Source organism: Periplaneta americana, chromosome 10 (genome assembly GCF_040183065.1).
Source record: "Periplaneta americana isolate PAMFEO1 chromosome 10, P.americana_PAMFEO1_priV1, whole genome shotgun sequence".
Taxonomy (NCBI): domain Eukaryota; kingdom Metazoa; phylum Arthropoda; class Insecta; order Blattodea; family Blattidae; genus Periplaneta; species Periplaneta americana.
In genome coordinates, this window is record NC_091126.1 from 161,957,956 (window position 1) to 161,977,085 (window position 19,130).

The window sequence follows — 19,130 nt, forward strand, 5'->3', positions numbered from 1 at the left end:
TTTTTTTTTTTGGAGACAATAGAAAGGGGATTAAGCAGAAGGTATTCACACCAAAAGTACCGTTAGCCAGCCGCTTGCTCCAAAGTTAGCCTCACACCCCTCTAAACAACACCCCTAACTTCCCCAAGGTTCAGGGCAGATGATCTGTGTCATCGACAGTACCATGCTATGTGACATTGTTTTTTTTTTCCGATTGCTGCACTACTGTCATGTTCCATCTTAAAAAAAAACATGTATAGTGTAAAAGTGCAGGAAGATTAGTGAAATGTAGACAGCAACAATAAAATATTGGCTGAGATAACAAATCAAGCAAATAAAATTTCAGAATATATAAACAGAAAATTTTGGAACAAAACCTGCCAAGAGACGAACATTAATACTTATACAGTTTTTTTTTTATCTTTAACAGAGCTAAAAGTTATATGTAAAAACATATTTCTTATCACAAAGATAGTTATATTGTTTTAACTTAACTTCATCAAGTACAGTATGTTATTTTAATACAAATTTATTTTACATATTTTTCCATATTTCCGAGTTTAGCACATATTAGTACGGAAAATAAAATATATTATCCCATATTTAGCAATTATAAAGCAATATTTATACATACTGTAACTATTTAAAGTTGTTTAGTTGGTTTGCTTTTGGCGTTTACTCAATGGATCCATCATAGCACTCTTGATGCTTAGTTGTCCCACTTTTTGCAATTTATCGGGGCTCAAACTCAAGACAACAACGTCTCAATGCCCCATTTCCGTTAGCAATGCACTTGTAGCAAGCTCTGATGTGGTCGCCCTTTGTTACAATTCTTTTCTTCTGCAGTAAAAAAAACAGAACTCTTTTCATTTTCAGTGACAAAGTATGGCAATGCAAGTAAAGTTTACAGTTACAGCACATGTAAAAACGTGAAGTCTTTGAGAAGACAAAGAGAGATTTAAAGTATGTGGCTGTAACTTGGAACAATTGAATACCCCCACCAGAATAAGGGTATATGGTACATTGTTTTCCTATGTATTAGACCCTTATTCCGGGGAGGATTTCAATTGCAAAACATTCTTTGAGTCAGGTAGAGAAGGTCATTGGCATGAAAGCATGATAATTCCTTAACTGCAAAGCATCAACCAGCCTGATCAATCAATATTCTGCTCTTGTCCCATGAACTTGCTACCTTCAAAATGCCAAAACAAGCTAGATCCACAATTGTCAAATTAAAAAATTATGTGACAATGCCTATCCACTTCACTTGCGTAATTAGTTTCAACATACCGCGGATAGATGGCAGGACTGTGACCCATTTTCATGTTGCACACCACTTTGGCGGGCCACGTTATGCATGTGTAGTATCTGTGAAGAGTTATGTCGTTTACTAGGGTGAGTGTATGTGTAAGTGTTCGTGTAAATGTAGTGTAGAGAATGAGTGGGGATGTTGATGAAGATGAGGAAGGGAGATGGGGAAATCTGGTGCCAGCACGTAGCCTACCAATGGGGCCACCAGGCTTAATGTCCCAATCCGACGGATGAATCACTACCAACAGTGACATATATCTTCTCTTCATATGCACTGCAGAAATAAGTGAGAATCGAGTTGAAAAATGTTGGGAACCGTTGCTATTTTGAATAAACGTTTCTCTGTTTGAAAGGGAAAAAAAGTTATTATTTTTTTAATTAATGGAGATTATCAAACTTAAGATCAAGTTGGTTTTCTAAATTGCAACCCAAATGTTTGCCATCATATTCTAATTTTACACACAGAAACAAACAACTTACTAGAAAGTTGTTATAACAAAATTCTGAATTATTCATTGTACAAGAAAAGAAGTATCGTATATTATCACGTAATTCTCCCTTTTTTCCCTGTATTTTTGTCTGAGAACATTAGAAGGAAGGAATTGGATACTTTAAAGTAGAAGGGTGCAAAGTGCCAAAATGATACATTGGAGATAAGATAAAAAAAATGTAGCTATAAGAATAATTGTACACATATTTGTGTCATGTTTTTTTTACTGATAGAAAACAGCAATAGTACAGTGTTTACTCATTAATAATAGTGGTATGTAAAGACATTATTTCTCCATATTTAATTATATAACACAGATTGTAATTGGTACAGTTGCAGTAGAATGGTGCAATACCTATTTTTTCCTATTCTGGAGCAATTTTTACTCACAGATCTGCCTATAGAACTGCCTATGCTCCTCATTTGGAAGATAGGGAGTCACTGCTAGTAGATCCGCCTTCTTTTCTTCAGTAATTTCCCTATTTTATGCTTTAACTTGAAACAATGCTGACTGCACATCTTTCATGTTTTTTTTTTCTTTTTCCTTTTTAAGCACTTTAATGGTATGTACTGCTTCATTATCATGGGACTGTTTCACAGAAACACTACCTGCTTTACTAACATCATACTGAATGCAACATGCCTTAGAAATATTCAAGTTCTTGATGGAAATTAGTTGATCAGCAGCATCTTGCATATTAAGGAAATATGACTCTAGCATTGAAACGGTTTGAAATGGTTTTACAACTTTATAGAGTCTTGTACGATTTTAAGCAGGTCACTAGGAATGAAGGCTTTTGTCACTTTCTCTCATTTTTCAATCAAAGCGAAATCAGAATCGCATTGCAAGAAACTGTGGCCGCTGAGAAGGAAACGTTCTATGTGCTCAAATAAACCAATGGCAACTAAAAAGATACACATGAAAACCATTACACGATTTTTGTTTTCAGCTGCACAGTTATCAGATTCTTCTTCTTTGTTATGTCCATATTCATCAGTTTTAGTACACACGAGGCGATCTCATTGGCACCTCCACTCGCGATGCTTTCATCCCACATACACATATAAGACTGCATTGTATCACAAACACAAACTCCAAAGTTATAACGTGAAAGCTGACATCTGTAAAACATTTCGCTGTGTGTAAGTTTGGGCACAAACATGACCTGTTGAAGATCCATTGCAGTCTATGATGCAGCTCAATAGGGTGCTTACTGTCTGAAACTGCATGGTGCTGGCAATGTAACATCTAAATATCTCACTTAAGAAACACAAGTGGATGTAGCCTCTTTCATACATCATCCTCCTAGGCACATTGCACTTTTCTGCATAATAATTTCGTTTTCTATGATTTTGGCACTTTGCACCTTTCTACTTTAAAGTATCCAATTATGAAAATGTATTTCCTGAAGGTGGTATACAAATCAGTCATCAGTGCTTGGTATCAGGTTCTTTCAGCTGGCGGGAGGAGAGGGATAATAAAGGCATGCAACAAAAATTAAATTCAAACATAAAGACTACATTATATCCCTCACTCAATATACGCAAATGGCTTTAAATTGGGAACTTCTACATATGTAGGTTCGTTATTTCAGTTAATTACCTAAACACTGTTGATTCACTTTAAAATGTTTTAGGGTCTCCTTCTCCCCCAACATTTTGTTCGCATGCACGCACACACACAAAAGATATTATTATAAAATTTTAAGACAAAATTCTACATTATTAACTCTTCAACATATAATCAGGATTTCCAAAACCTTAATTAGGCCAGTACTAGTATATGGTGCTTTAGTAAGGGAGGAAAATAAGAGACATTTCTTTTATCTTGAGAAATTACGCGAGACAGAGGCTTATGTGGTAAAATAGAGTCCTAATAGTAAGACGTAGGTAAGTAACATTTAGAGGTAAATTTTTGACAAAAATGACAATGAAATTTCAGAATTTTTTGTTCAGTAAACAATGGCATTTTATGTACAGCATTTAGGGACCATTACAAAAAGAGGAGTATGATTTTCAAGTTATAAAAAACAGAAGCTATTTTCGTAGAATGTCGCATATACAAGTAGGGGTTAAGCTTATTTATATTTAATTAGAGAATAACGAGTCAATAATATGGATTGTGAAAACGATCGAATATTAAGTTGGATAAATAACTATCTTTCATTGGAGTTTATCACTCATACTGCTAGAGCACAAAAAATAATTGTAAAACACAGAAATATCTATTTTCAATAACTTTTCTGAATATTGATAATACCCTGAAAATATCTTCCATGTAGGTTTAAATAAATGATGTTAAATAGAATTATTTTCCAATGTAATATTTAATACAAAGTAACCCCATTTTGTCACATCCAAAACAAAGTGTGTGACAAAATAGGCCTATATACACTAATGGCCGGTTTCTCCAAGTATTGTTAGATGATTTAAGAAATGTTAAACTCTAAACAGTTTGTTAAATATGTCATGTCTTCAACACTAGTTTGGCTTAACAGATTGTTAAGTGTTTGTTAACTTTAATGGCCAGTTTTTCCAAGTAATGTTTAATTTGGCCTAACAAATGTTAAATTAACAGCTGGTTTATTTTTAACGTTTTGTTAAGATATTTTCCGTTTTTCCAACATAATTTTGTTTAAAATAACCAACACTTAACTTTAACTGTCGTTAATACTATTCTAACTACTCAACAGCAGTTGGTAATGATTTTGCGTATATAAGACAACTTCTTATTGGCTGATATTATTATTTAAATTCTGTACAATGGAGTAAGTCATGAAACATGTGTAAAATCGTAACCTATTACAGTAGCCATGATTCATACAGTACAGAGAATTGATAAATGAAAGTTGCATTGACTGCTATTGAATAATAATAATAATAATAATAATAATAATAATAATTATTATGTATGGTTACATTTTACAATGCTAAATATGAATTTCTGTTTAGAAAAATCTCAGCATTATGACCACCAGGTGACAATAATTACACGAATGTGTGTGTAGTCAACTGTACAGAAAACCCCGAGGAGAATTCCGTATCATATAAAATTCTCTAATTTAGGTTCACGTATAAATTATATGTAATTTCGTCCTAAAGAAGCAATTGATGCTGAAACATTTTATTATTTACTGCACTATTGACATCGGCTATAGTTGAAGAGCTAGTAACATAGAATCTAGAGTTAATAGTAGCTAGTGAATTGAAACAAGTGGCCTATTTCAACTAGGTAACATACAACTGAGTTTTATTTTAAGACATGAAAGTGATTATTATAACTACATACCGGTACCTAAGAAATATTAGTAAATTAATACATAATGTGCATTCAAACATAACAAAACTTAATTGGTATAGTAACATTCATTTATTAGAATTATATTATAGCTAGTGATAAGATATGTTTGCACTGGCTTTAAACAGAAGCGAAAGAGCTGGATTCTTGGAATTTATAATCGTTTTCTTTCCGATGGCAATTTAATTTTCCAGCAGGATAATCACACCGCCATAAAAGTTCAAAGACGGTTCACGGAAAAGCATGAAAAAGAGGATTGACAAATATCGAGACATCCCACCTCAAAATCCAGATCAGTTCTGGGATCAAGTTCTGGTTACCTGGGAAGATTTCGCTAAGGACCAGAACTATTTCCGTGATCTGGTGGACTCAATGCCCCGAAAATGCCAGGCAGTGATAGACGCCGATGGCATGTGGACAATGTATTAGATCCACATGTGTATTTCTTTTATTTTTCTTTAATTTGTTTATTTATCTTTGTTTCATTTCGGGAAGAAAATTGATCTTCCAAGAGTTTTTTTAAATTCTCCTAGTGGAGCCAGAGTTGCGAAATAATAAGTTCCACTACAAAAAATTATAAAAATGAAGAAAGGTAACATGTATAAAAATTAGTTACATTAAAAAAAAAAAAATCGCCGAGAACCGAACACGGGCCCCCTGATATGGCAAGCCAACACGCTACTGACTACTCCAGCTGGGTACCATGACGTATCCAGCGCGACGAGGCACATATAGCTGCTAGGCTTGAAGTCTACGGACAGCTCACATACAAACGTAATCGTGTAAATATTTCAATGTTCAGTACTAGTTAATGTTTCATTTGGACTGATTTACTGAAGCTTGGTGAAACCGTCCCTTACTCTAAACATTCCTCAAAGAGAAACATAACATGTTACTTTCACAACTTTTGTCTGAACAGCTGTGGTGTTATACGCCATGTTTAACTGTTTGTTAAATGATTTAACGGCCTGAAATCCTACATTTCAAGTTAACAAACGGTTAAGAATCTGTTAAGCCAAACTGATGTTGAACAAATGGAAAAACTGTATTTAACAAACTGTTGAAGGTTTAACAGTCGTTAAGTCTTCTAACAATACTTGGACAAACCGGCCATAAATGTAAGATTTTAGGCAGTTAGCTCATTTGACAAATAGTTAAATAATATGGTAGATGACACCACAGCTGTTCAAACAGAAGTTGTGAAAATAATATTTTATGTCTCTCTTTAAGGAATGTTTCGTGAATAACATAACATAGCATTTAAAAGACACTTTGAAAGCTAATATAGGGAAGATAATCTTCAAAAGTGAACTGATTATCATATCGGTTGCTTATTTTGATACTGAGCTATTATACTGTATATTGAATATTTAGAAAATGTGGGACCTCAACGTGGCAAGGTAACTAGGAATGATTATTTGTATAACTACTATGCATGATATTCAATTGGTAACAATATAGATTTTCAAAACAAGTAGGCCTCAAAATTTTGCAAGAAATTTAAACCATATTTGAATATCCTACAAACAGAAATAGGCCACTTACTCCAATTCAGCATCTACTATATTTACTCCTGATTCTATGGCACTGGCTCTTTTCAACTAACTACAGCCAATGTCAATAGTGGTTCAAAATACACAGTGAGTATTACATTAAAAAGGTTTCAGCAGAAATTGCTTCTTTGAGAAGCCATATGTTGCCATTAGTACTATAACCTTACCTTGTAATAATATTATTATTCAATAGTAGTAACTTACAACTTTCACTTGTCTTCTTCTTTATCAATCATGGCCTACTGTAGCAGGTTATGATTTTATACATGTTTCATGACTTACTCTACAATACAGAATTTAAAGAATAATATCAGCCGATAAAAAATTGCCTCACATGTGCAAAATCATTACCAATTGCTACTGAGTAGTTAAAATAGTGTTAACGACTGTTATAGTTAAGTGTTGGTTGTTTTAAACAACATTATGTTGAAGAAACGGAAAATACATTAACAAAAAGTTAAAAATAAACAGGCTGTTAATTTAACACCAGTTAAGCCAAATTAAACATTTCTTGGAGAAACTACCCATTAATCTACAGTCCCTTGTGAAGGCTTTTCACATTAGAAAAAACTGCACAATTACTAAACATTATAATCACTGGAGGTAATGAAAGATTTCAGCAGAAATGTAAATTTTCAAGCAACCATATTTTCTACAGTAAACATTTACAAATGGTACCTGTCTTAGATTTCATCTTGTAAACAAATTCAGTAGGTACTAAGCTCTTTATTATTAAAGTGTACACACAGAAAACCATGAATATGGAATGGAATATTAGGGTTATTGTGTACAGCAGTTTAATTAACGTTTCAATTTTTCATTTGTTAGGTGACATATTCACCCAACATCATTACTGAAAAGACACTATTCTCCACAACAAACATTCACAGGAATTCTCAACATATTTACACTTACCACATACAAGAATTAAATGTGTATAAAAAATTTGCCTATATCATTAAAAATATTCTTTCTAATTTGGCTTAAAATCTAAACGTAATAGTAGTCATGTTCAGATAGGCCTAAGTTACGCAGTGTTATCTACCTTGCACTTATAAAACATGATCCCAGTACAAAACGATAATCTGTGAACTGTTCCAATATCGTTGTACATTTGATAATTGTCACATATCTCAATTGTTACAAGTTTGGCAGGTGAACGAAAACCAGACTATTCCGGGTGGGTGTAAAAAAATCATTAATATTATTATTCTAGGACCTCTATAGACTGAATAAATGTTATAATTTACAGTAATTTAAATGCATGACAAATTAATATGCTAGACAGCATATTAATATACCGTACTCAACTTTGAGACATCATTTTTTTTGTACTGTGATAATTCAAATTTATTTCATAATGGAACAGACCCATTTCCTCAGACAATCATATCCTGTCCAATTTGAAGGTAAAATATTGATAATATAATGCTTTCCCATTACAGTACATACATTTTAGGCAATTCCTATCAATGTTCTATCCACAAATTATAGAACTTCAAAAATTTCTAGACAAAAGCGTCATAATCATTCTTTATGTACAATAATGGTTTTAAACTATATTTTCACTCAGTTTACTCACCAAATTCTGAGACCGATCTAATTAATCTTACTAATATTGTAATAATCTTCTTCTTCTTCCTTTCAAGGATTGGGTTTTTGTCCCATTCCGAAACTAAAGGAATATTTGTTCTGTCCATCTCTTCCTTGGACAGCCAATGTCCCGTCTGCCGGTAGGCTTATAAAAATATGCTTGCCTCGGGAGACGTCCAGGGGACATTCTCTTGATATGGTTATACCATGTATTCTGGTACTTCTGAATCTCTTCGACCATCCTTTCACACTTCAGTTGTTTCCTTATATCTTCGCTTTTTAGTTTATCCCTCCGTGTTACATCAAGCAATGATCTCAGGAATCTCATTTCCGAAGTCTCGATCCGTCTCTTATCTTCCTCCCTCATAACCCAAGTTTCACTCCCGTATTGTAGGGCAGGTTTTGAGATTACATTATACATCCTTAACTTTATTTCTGTTCTCATGTTTTTTTCCTAGGTATCTCCTAATACAGCCATTTAGCTTATTATACTTTTGCACATTCTCCTCTAAATCTTTATTCATTTGGTATATAGATATAACACATCCAAGGTATTTAAAACTATTTACTTGTTCTATTATATTTCCATCTATTACCACTTTAACTCTTGGCAATATTGTAATAATAATATTTTTTTTTAACTCTCCTGCTACCAAGGTTTATTACAACTTACTAATACCAAGGGGGATAATACAATTACCCCCATCAAAATCATATAACTGTCTTTGTTAAGAATTTGGAATATTTAACAATTTTTTGTATTATTGACCGTAGACCTCCAGAAAATGTAAAAATACAAAATAATCGTGTTATTTTTTTTTAAATACAGGATGGTTAAAAAGTCCTGTTCCATATTGCTGAAAACGTATACCAAAATTTAAAAAAACTTTAGACATTTCATTGGTGATACTATAAAATAATATACCACTAAGCTTATACAGTAAATTTAAACTTGCCTCACTTTCATTTCAAGACAAACTCCTCAAAGCTATATTGTTTTGACATACTAGACAACACAGCTATATGCTATGAATGTCATATTACTACTGTATAAGATAAATTGGAAATCATTTCAGTTATTTGTTGAAATTTAAATATTGAAACACAGTCCATACAACCATGAACATCTTCGAAAGATTTATTTATACTCACTTGCTGGCTTTTAAGGAACCCGTAGGTTCATTGCCGGTCTCACATAAGCCCACCATTGGTCCCTATCCTGAGCAAGATTAATCCAGTCTCTACCATCATATCCTACCTCCCTCAAATCCATTTTAATATTATCTTCCCATCTACGTCTCGGCCTCCCCAAAGGTCTTTTTCTCTCCGGCCTCCCAACTAACACTCTATATGCATTTCTGGATTCACCCATACATGCTATATGCCCTGCCCATCTCAAACGTTTGGATTTTATGTTCCTAATTATGTCACGTGAAGTATACAATGCGTGCAGCTCTGCACTGTGTAACTTTCTCCATTCTCCTGTAACTTCATCCCTCTTAGCCCCAAATATTTTCCTAAGAACCTTATTCTCAAACACACTTAATCTCTGTTCCTCTCTCAAAGTGAGAGTCCAAGTTCCACAACCATACATAACAACCGGTAATATAACTGTTTTATAAATTCTAACTTTCAGATTTTTTGACAGCAGACTAGATGACAAAAGCTTCTCAACCGAATAATAACAGGCATTTCCCATATTTATTCTGCGTTTAATTTCCTCCCGAGTGTCATTTATATTTGTTACTGTTGCTCCAAGATATTTGAATTTTTCCACCTCTTCGAAGGATAAATCTCCAATTTTTATAGTTCCATTTTGTACAATATTCGAAAGATTTGTTTATAATAAAATAAAATTGAAAAAAAAAAAATCTATGAAAACTTCTAAAAATAAATAAATAAAAATATAAACCAAATAAAACAAAATTTAGTTCTTTATTGAAATTCAAACATTCGAATACCATCTATGCTACAATTGTCATCTCGAGAAAAGTGTCCACTAATAATTATTTCTAACAAAATCGCTTGTAGAATAACCATAACACACAGGAATAAAAATAAATTTGGAAACCAATGGTCATAATATAAATAGGCAGTATAAATAATGACATAAATTATCCAAAAGAAAATAATTTGGAACCAGACAAACTCATAAATGAAGACAATTAAGCTATAGATTGAAATTAATATCCAGAAATTTTCATGACACAGACTACCAAGGGGAGTAACAAGACCACCCCAAATGAATAAAGCGAATTACTTTTCAAAATAGGCCTAAATGAAGTGTTTATGTTATTCTTATTTCAAAATGTTAGTAGACATGCAAGAGACAAATATAAGGAACTAAAAAAAGAATATGGATAAAAATGGAAAAAATACTCAAAAAAAATCATCAGTGGGGTAATCCTATTAAGCAGGAGAGTTAATTAAGTCAAGAAGTTCGATATTAGACAAGCCATCAAAAAATTAAAACCTAAAAAATCTGTTGGTCCTGATATGATTCCAGCATACAGCCTACTGTGAAAGCCTGCCAGGACTACTTAATCCCTCCTTTAAAAAATAAATATATTACAGTGAAATCTGGTCAAATCGGAACCTGAATAATCCGGAATCCTGTCTATTTCGGAACAATTTATTGGTCCCGACGAAATTCGTATGTATTATGTGTAATTTTTCCTAAATAAAACGGAAACTGTCCAACGCGGAAACGGAAACTGCCTACTACTGTTCAAAATGGAAATAATATTTTGGGCTCACTGCTTTAATGTAAACTATATTTTGAAACAGCGTGTAATTTCAAGGAATATACGAAATATGCAGGTCACTAAGAAAAAAAAAAAAAAAAAAAAAACAAGTTTTCTTTGCAAAATTTTAGAGGGTACGAGGGTGTGTTGGCCTGTCGGTCATAAATTTTATTATCCTGTTGACTAGGCAGACGAGTCCCTTCAAAGGTTGTCAATGCTTCACATCCATATATTGTCGTAGCTAGACAGAGCGCAAGCGTAGTGATTTCCTGGTAAAAAAAGTTGCGTAAAATGTGGCATTAACATTAAGTGAAGAAGTAAAAGTTATCAACTTAAAGGAAAATTAGAAACGAAGTGTATGTGAAATAATATTGAAGTTCAGTGTGGAAAACTCAGGTGTGACACTTTAAAGATAATGATCATAAAGAGTGAGTGGCTTGGGGCCAATATTGGTGACTTAAAAAGAACCAGAAAGCAACTGTTTATGTGGAAATAAATTAACTGTTGTGGAAGTGGGTTCTTCATGATCTTTCGAAGAACATGCCAATTTCTGGATCTATTCTGCAAAGCAAGCCATTGAACTGAGAAAGAAATTACATAAACCAGAATTCAAGGCTTTAATGGATGGCTCCTAATCTAATCACGGTAATTAATAATGTGCAGTGATATATTGAACATTATTATAATCTAGTGTTAAATATTAAACTGAATGAGATTAGTAAACTTTAGCAGTGTTTAATGACTGATGAATGAGTTACGATATAATTTATACAGAAAAAGAGATTTTAATCAAGATGATTCACCAACGGAATAAGCGACAGAAAGCTAATTTAACGTGATTAGTAATAAACGGAATATTTTGTATTTTTTGCAGTTTGCGGCATGTTATGTTGTTTTTCATGGATACGAATGATAAAATATTCCATTTTAATGTAACACCTGAATAATACGGAAACCTGTCCACAACGGAAAAAAAATTAGGACCATGTCACTTCCGTCTTGAACAGGTTTCACTGTATGTATGTATATATATATATATATATTTTAGTGCTGTCGATCGATCGAAATATTTAATTGATTAACGATTTGAATTCAATCAATAGATTAATCAAGCTTTGACCGATTTGAAAAAAGTTCTTATATACTGTAATACACAATTACTGTTAAATTTAATTTGTGTTCGGTGATAAGCATAAAAATAAAATGTTGTATATCTGTTTATATTGTATCATTATATTACAAAACAATACTATTTTAGTTATTTACTAACATATTTATTATGTAGGCTTATAATTTATTGTGCCAATTTCTCTGGGAATTTTTGAGACAAACCCAAATTTAAAAAAAAAAGTATGAAGACTCACCTAGTTAATACCGCTTCATCCATGATTTCAAACATGTGAGTTCATTCACATGCTCCAAATTTAGTGCCGCTCTACATTTACTAACAATGTTTCCTACATCACTAAACACGAAAGAACTTTTTTTCTGTCAAGCACTTCTCCACGATCGTTCAATTTAAATCCAAACGCTTCATCGAGTTTACCTCTCAAATTCTCATATGACATAATGGAGTTTTCACTTTCTACAGACCACAGAAATCTGATTTTTTTTCTTTAGAAAACCAACACACATGCTTCATCTACAAACTCAGTAAAGAAACTGCAGTGGTCAAAACAGCAGACTGGCTTTCATTGTAATTATTGGATTACAAAATTTTAGAAAGAGAAGAAAATAGATACTCTCTCACTTGCACACAGCATAGCCACGGCTAAGGGGTGAGGGGACAAATTCCAGAAAATATGTATTTCATATGCTAGGAAGACGAGCTGACAACAAGATGGAAGTTTCCTTGGAAAATTATAAAACTTAATAAGGGTTTCATATTGTGTTTCATCTTTCAATAGGGGTAGACCAGGTCACTGTCCTCATATTTCCAACACTTTCTGAAGTGTTTGCACAAAGATTTGCCCTATAATACCTGCTTTGCAATTACAAAATAATGGTACTATAACAGTCTAGTATATACAGTCATGAAGCTCAATACATAGTAAATATGCATCCATAGATAGTTGCTAACCACTAGGATCGCTACTATCGCCTCATTACAGACAGTGCAAAATAGTACCTGCATAGTCTACTGTTTCTAGCACCTTCATAAACTCAAGCTTCGTGAATGCATATACTAGATTGTGGTACTATTATACTTTGAAGTAATAATTTCTGAGAGACGAATATTTTCGGAATTTTTAGTCTCAGTTTGCATTAACAAAATAATAATTAATATCAAGTACAATCGATTAATTTTAATTGACTAGATTATTCAATTAAATATTTTTGATCTCTATATCTAGTGCTTAAAACAAGTACCTGGTACCTTCCCCTCATTTTGAAAAGTAGCTGAAGTCTGTCCTTTTATTCAAGGAAGAAGATGTAAATAATATTGAAAATTATACACCAATTTCCAATATCTCTATTTTTCAAAGATTTTTGAATCCATAATCTACAGTTCTGTTTACTTTCTAGTCAGTAGTTTTATAAACGACTGCCAATTTGGATTTAGATCTAAACAGTGTTGATCAACTGCTGTTAACTTGGTTCTACTAATAGGTGATGTAGCCTATGTAAGGAAATTGAAAAACGTGGACAGGTTAGCTACATCTACAGAGATTTCAAAAAGGTATTCGAAAGTAGATCATGGATGTCTCATCATAAAATTGCACAAAATTTGCTTCTCTGATCATTATCTATTGACAGTTAATTCCATGTGTGTGACTTACATGACATTTAACACACATCTAAGATCTAAAAATAGAGCTCATTAAAATTTCATTTCAAGGTCTTGAAGTATTCATGAAAGAGTACTTTTGCCCATATGGATAGAAATGGTTGATATAACATACGAAGTACGTTATAAGAAAAAAAACTGATTGTGACTTACACTAGGTACATTAGAAAGACAGGTAGTCAGTCCTGCATCAACGAACTATTCCGAAAATCTGTTCTACTACTACAGCTGCATGGATGTTGATATGATATCTTTTAAATTATAAGACAAAGATTATGTAGGCCTACATCCTATATATTATTTTTTTACATTTAACAATTTAAGTCATAAGCAGCAAATATTTTATTTTACATGACTTCAAATTGTGATTTACTCTACAGTGTCATTACAAATGTATCTAAATGAAATGAATAATTATGTGAAAGAAATAGTAACAATTTAAATATGGAAGCCATTTTATACCAATCATTAAGTGACATATTGTCTGGTGTTCATTTTGTTAAATCATACGAGTGCTCATCAAAATACTAAATTTTTCTACGGCTATAAACACATCAAAACACAAGATTTTTTTAATATATATACCTATTCTGATTTCTTAAATGTAAACCAAAATCTGTTATTCATAGTTGGTTCCTGAAGCTATCACTTCACACGATGCAGTTCAACCTCAACACCAATATCCATTTTTCCATCATGGTCGACTTTCCACTTAAATTTGCGAAATGCTGCATCACATTTCAAAAATTTAACTGAGAGGCCTTGCCTTTCTTTTGCAATTATTTGTCCCACAAAATTCTTCACACTCTTTTTACCCTCATATTGTACATTGTACAACAATCCAGTCTCCACACTTTATGACTTGCTTATCATCATTGCTTTCATTATTACATAAATTTTTAATCACTCCAGTCCTGAAATCAAATACAATAATATTGGTGCTCCCAGCACGTGCCTGGCATTTAATCTTATACTGAGCTATTGATTCAAAATGATTCATGTTCCTCGTTTGTGCAATATTAATTGTTTTCCAGAAGGATTCCAAATTTTGTCCAAGCAATCTTCCTCCGGTGTAACTTTTTTTGGTATTTTCATAGAAGACGGGCACTTGGTTGGATGTAGTTAGTACTACCAACTTTGTAAATTTAGAGTTAAATGTTAGTGTTTTTTAGTGATTTTCGTATGTTAGTTGTAGGTTTTTATACTAGGTGTCGCCGTGATGTTTTTTTTTTTTTTTAATTCGATTGGTTATACAGTAGAGTTGTGGTATTGGTTGTAGTTGTGAGTTGTAGTTGGTTTGGTGGGGTTTGAAGTTAGAGGTTGTACGTTGTATGTTATGTCTGATGGCCGAAGGATTTGAAACTCTGTCTTTTTATGATATTTTTGAGAGATGTGTTAATATAGAAAAGAGTGTAAAGTTTTGTATTGATTTCGGTTTAATTCCGTCGTTCGAGAATAAGAATTGTGTGGATTGTGGTGAAGAAAACTCTGTTTGTGTGGTTTCGAGGAATGATCTGGTGAATTTCCCTTATAGACTAAGATGTCATAAGTGTTCTAAAAGAACTTCATTTTGTGTGAATACGTGGTTCAGTTTTGCGAAACTGAATGTACGTCAAAGTATTGGTTTAATTCTTTGTTGGTTGCATGGTTTAACTCTAGAAGCTGCTGTGTCTGAAATCGGCATGAATATTAATTCTGTGTTAGATTATTATGGCTTTTGTAGGGAGGTCGCTTATGTAATTAGTGTTAATAATTCTATTCCTATTCGTGGATTTGGAAAAATTGTGGAGATTGACGAATCTCACATTGTAACTCGTAAATTCAATAGAGGACGTTTAACACGTAGTGAAAAGCGTCAGATATGGGTTTTTGGAGGAATTGAGAGAGAGAGAGTAGGAACTGTTTCATCACGAGAGTAGGTAATCGAGATAAAGATACTTTGATTCCACTGATAAAATCTTTCATTTTGCCAGGGACGAAGATAGTAAGTGATGGTTGGAAGGCTTACAGAGAACTGATGAAGGAGGGTTATGTGCACGAGGTTGTAAATCATTCGTTAGAATTTGTGAGAGAAGATGATAGGAGTGTACATACTCAAAATGTTGAAAGATTGTGGAAATCACTGAAGAGCAGTATTAAACGAGAAGGTAGACCTGGGTGTAAGGACGAAATGTACATTTTTCAATTTATTTATGTGACTTCTCTGAAGGCTCGTGGATATACCACTCCTAATGCTATTTTGCCAGTGTTTTTACGGGACATTGGAAAAGTTTATCCTGGATATGGGAAGACTGGTTTGAAGCCTGTATCATATATTGGGAGTGAAATGAGTGGTGTTGAAGACGTTAGTGACGATTGAATTTTCTTTGGTTAGGTAAGTAATGACTGTGTTTATAATGTTTTTCTTCGATTTTAGATTGTTTGGTGTAATTTAAAGGTTCATTTTGGTACAATTTCTTTTGGTAGTTTTCATTCGCCATCTTGGATTTTGTCCGTCTTGATTTTAAATTGTTTGGTGTAATTTAAAGGTTCATAGTTGGCAATATGTTTTGGTAGTTTTCGTCCGCCATCTTGGATTTTGCCCGTCTTCTATGAAATTACCCTTTTTTTTCATTAGTGTACAATAAACATATATTTGGGCACTTTTTAGACAGCATTCATAGAACTCTTTGGCATATTTTGAGATCTATAGATTTTGTCTTTGTGGCTTCACGGACCCGCCTTTTTACTGTATCACCAAGACCATCAATAGAACCCTCTCCATGAGAAGTTGCTGAAAAATTCCAATATGTTGTGGTGTCATTTAGGGTAATTAGACATAACGAAAATTTTTGCTTAAAGTGCTGAGCACACCCATCTGATTGATATTCCAACATATTCAGTCGGAACCTAGTGTGTTCAGTCAGGAAGTGATTTAATATGGCATCTTTAATAACTGTAATATCATATATAACCTGACACAATCATGTAAGGCACTGACTAAAGGCTGGTTTACAATAAACCGGGAACGAGAACCAGAATGAAAACGAGAAGCAGAGGACGTGAATATGAAAATTTTTTATTCACAATAAACCGAGAACGTAGACGACTATGCATATCGATATGCATGTCAATAACGATATGTAAAGTCGATATTACGCATTCTGATGTTATTTGTGTATAATTGACCAATGGTGTTCTCTCATGAGTACAAGGCAGCCTACATAAACACAGGTTAACCAACTTCGAAATTTCAACTGCAACATTTCATTAGGTACGGTACTATAAATATGCCCATGCATCTTTATTATCACAACCTATTTTAAGTCTACCATAACGTAAAATAATTAGAGAAGAAACATTTGTAATAGAACAAAAATGAACACAACAGTAGTTATTGAATTGAAGCATGAATATGTAGTGTGTAATACAACCAATACAGTAATAAAATATGATAAACTTACGATTGTTGTTCAAAGAAAGCTTATCGTAAACATGAGGATTTTCCTCAACATTCAATATTAGAATCTCATCAAATAAAACTTGCTCCATGATGCAAAGCACAGAACAAAATAATGCATAGGTTATGTCACAGTCTTCTTGCTACAAAATATATGACGACAAAATAGCTTTTAGATGGCAATAGAATGAATCTAGTGGGCTGTGATTGGAAATGTGAACACCAAAGTTGAAACTTGACCAACTCTCCGTTCCCGATCTTGGGCTCCAGCAAGCTTTTCGTTAATTGTGAATGCTCACATTTAAATGTACACATTTTAACAATTTTACCGTTTTCATTTTCGTTCCGATTCTCATTTCCAGTTTATTGTGAACCAGCCTTAAGCTGAACCAACTTCATGCTGATAGTAATTCATTGCAGTAAACAATGTGCATTATGATGAATTCCAGTGGGAAGACTGAATTTCGTCTTTATTATTATTATTATTATTATTATTATTATTATTCATTTGTTATTGAACATAACAGGCAAAGCCCAATTACAATGTTCAAGAATGAAAACTGATATAATTTATAAAACATAAACAAGGAAACGGAAACATACTCTTATTAAAAACTGAAACGAAATAGAAAAGAGAGAAAGAAAAGAAAAAAAATTTAAAACAAGGTGTGAAAGTAGCTTCAAATTAACTAACAACAATATTCTGTGAAATATGATAAATTATTCTATATTTAGAAAAGTTCATATTGAAAATATCGGATAAGGATGTAATTTATTATATAATTGTAACATTTGGAAAACTGGGGAATTTTTGTTCGATTCAGTATTTGCCCTTGGTATGAAAAATAAATTTCGAAATTTTGTACTAAGCTTGGGTGCATATAATGTTATAAGCTTATAATAAAATAAACCAACACAGTCCAACTTATTGTTAATAATTTTATAAAGAAAGTTTACAGATTGACAATATCGTCTAATTTGCAAACTACAGTAGAATATTGATTACCCGAATACCGATCAACCGAAACATTGGTTAACCAAATGCATTCCAGTCGGCAAATCTGAATTTGCGTGCATCATGTAGAAGTTTCACTAGCGTTGTTTGCGAGATTTAGCGGCAAAAAACGAGTCTCAGCTCTGAAGCAAAAAAAAAAGTTTGGACCTCTTTCCTAAACTGTAGGCCTACTTTAATGGCCGTTTTGAACTTGTTAAACTAGGCTTAGTTTTCTGTGTTATTTGTAAGATGTGTGATACAAAATATATATACTGTATGTATAGTTTTGTGTTTAATATCAGTGTTTCTTTGTTTCATACTGCTCCTATGGCACCGGTACAATTTGTTTTCGTAAATGATCGGTTATCTCAAAAATCAATCTGTTCCCAATTGTTTCGGATAATTGATGCTCTACTGTAGTAAAATGGAAATGTTGAAGCATTGTAGCATAACTCTCATAAGTAGGATAAATTATTATGAAGTTTATAACATAACCATTTCAGAAATTTAGCCTATTTTGAACTTTTTCTAGTAGCTAACAGAATATATTTGTTAGTAACTGGATTCCAGATAACAGGATACTCAAATTAATAATGTTCACTGAAATCCATTTGTATCAGCACACTGTGGTGCCACTTTCCTGTTCAGTAAATACACTTCTTGTTTACATTTTGTGAACAGGTGGAAAAGAAATGATGGCAATTTCTCCTTTAATTTTTGCAGAATTTCACTTGGCAAAGCAGGTATTGAGAGACGATTTAACCTCTCATTTTCATCTTTCAATCACTGTTTGTAGCTGATTTTTTACTTCTGTTCTCTAACTTGTCAATAATGTCTATAGTCAGGTTCTTGAAAAGAGTTCAATCCTTAGAGCGAACACAAACTTGTCTCATACAATCTTCACTGGATTTTTAACAAACTATTTTTCAATAAATTCAGAT

At 32.8% G+C, this 19,130-nt stretch overlaps 1 protein-coding gene across 3 annotated transcripts in view; it reads right to left on the bottom strand.

Moving 5' to 3' along the window:
• Window positions 1–19,130, bottom strand: part of lgs (BCL9 domain-containing protein legless) — a 111,995-nt gene that overhangs the window by 90,705 nt on the left and 2,160 nt on the right. For all 3 annotated transcript variants that reach the window (XM_069838328.1, XM_069838329.1, XM_069838326.1), the window contains exon 2: window positions 614–819. The gene's annotated coding sequence lies outside the window, so the exon portion shown is untranslated. The remainder of the gene's footprint in view (window positions 1–613; window positions 820–19,130) is intronic.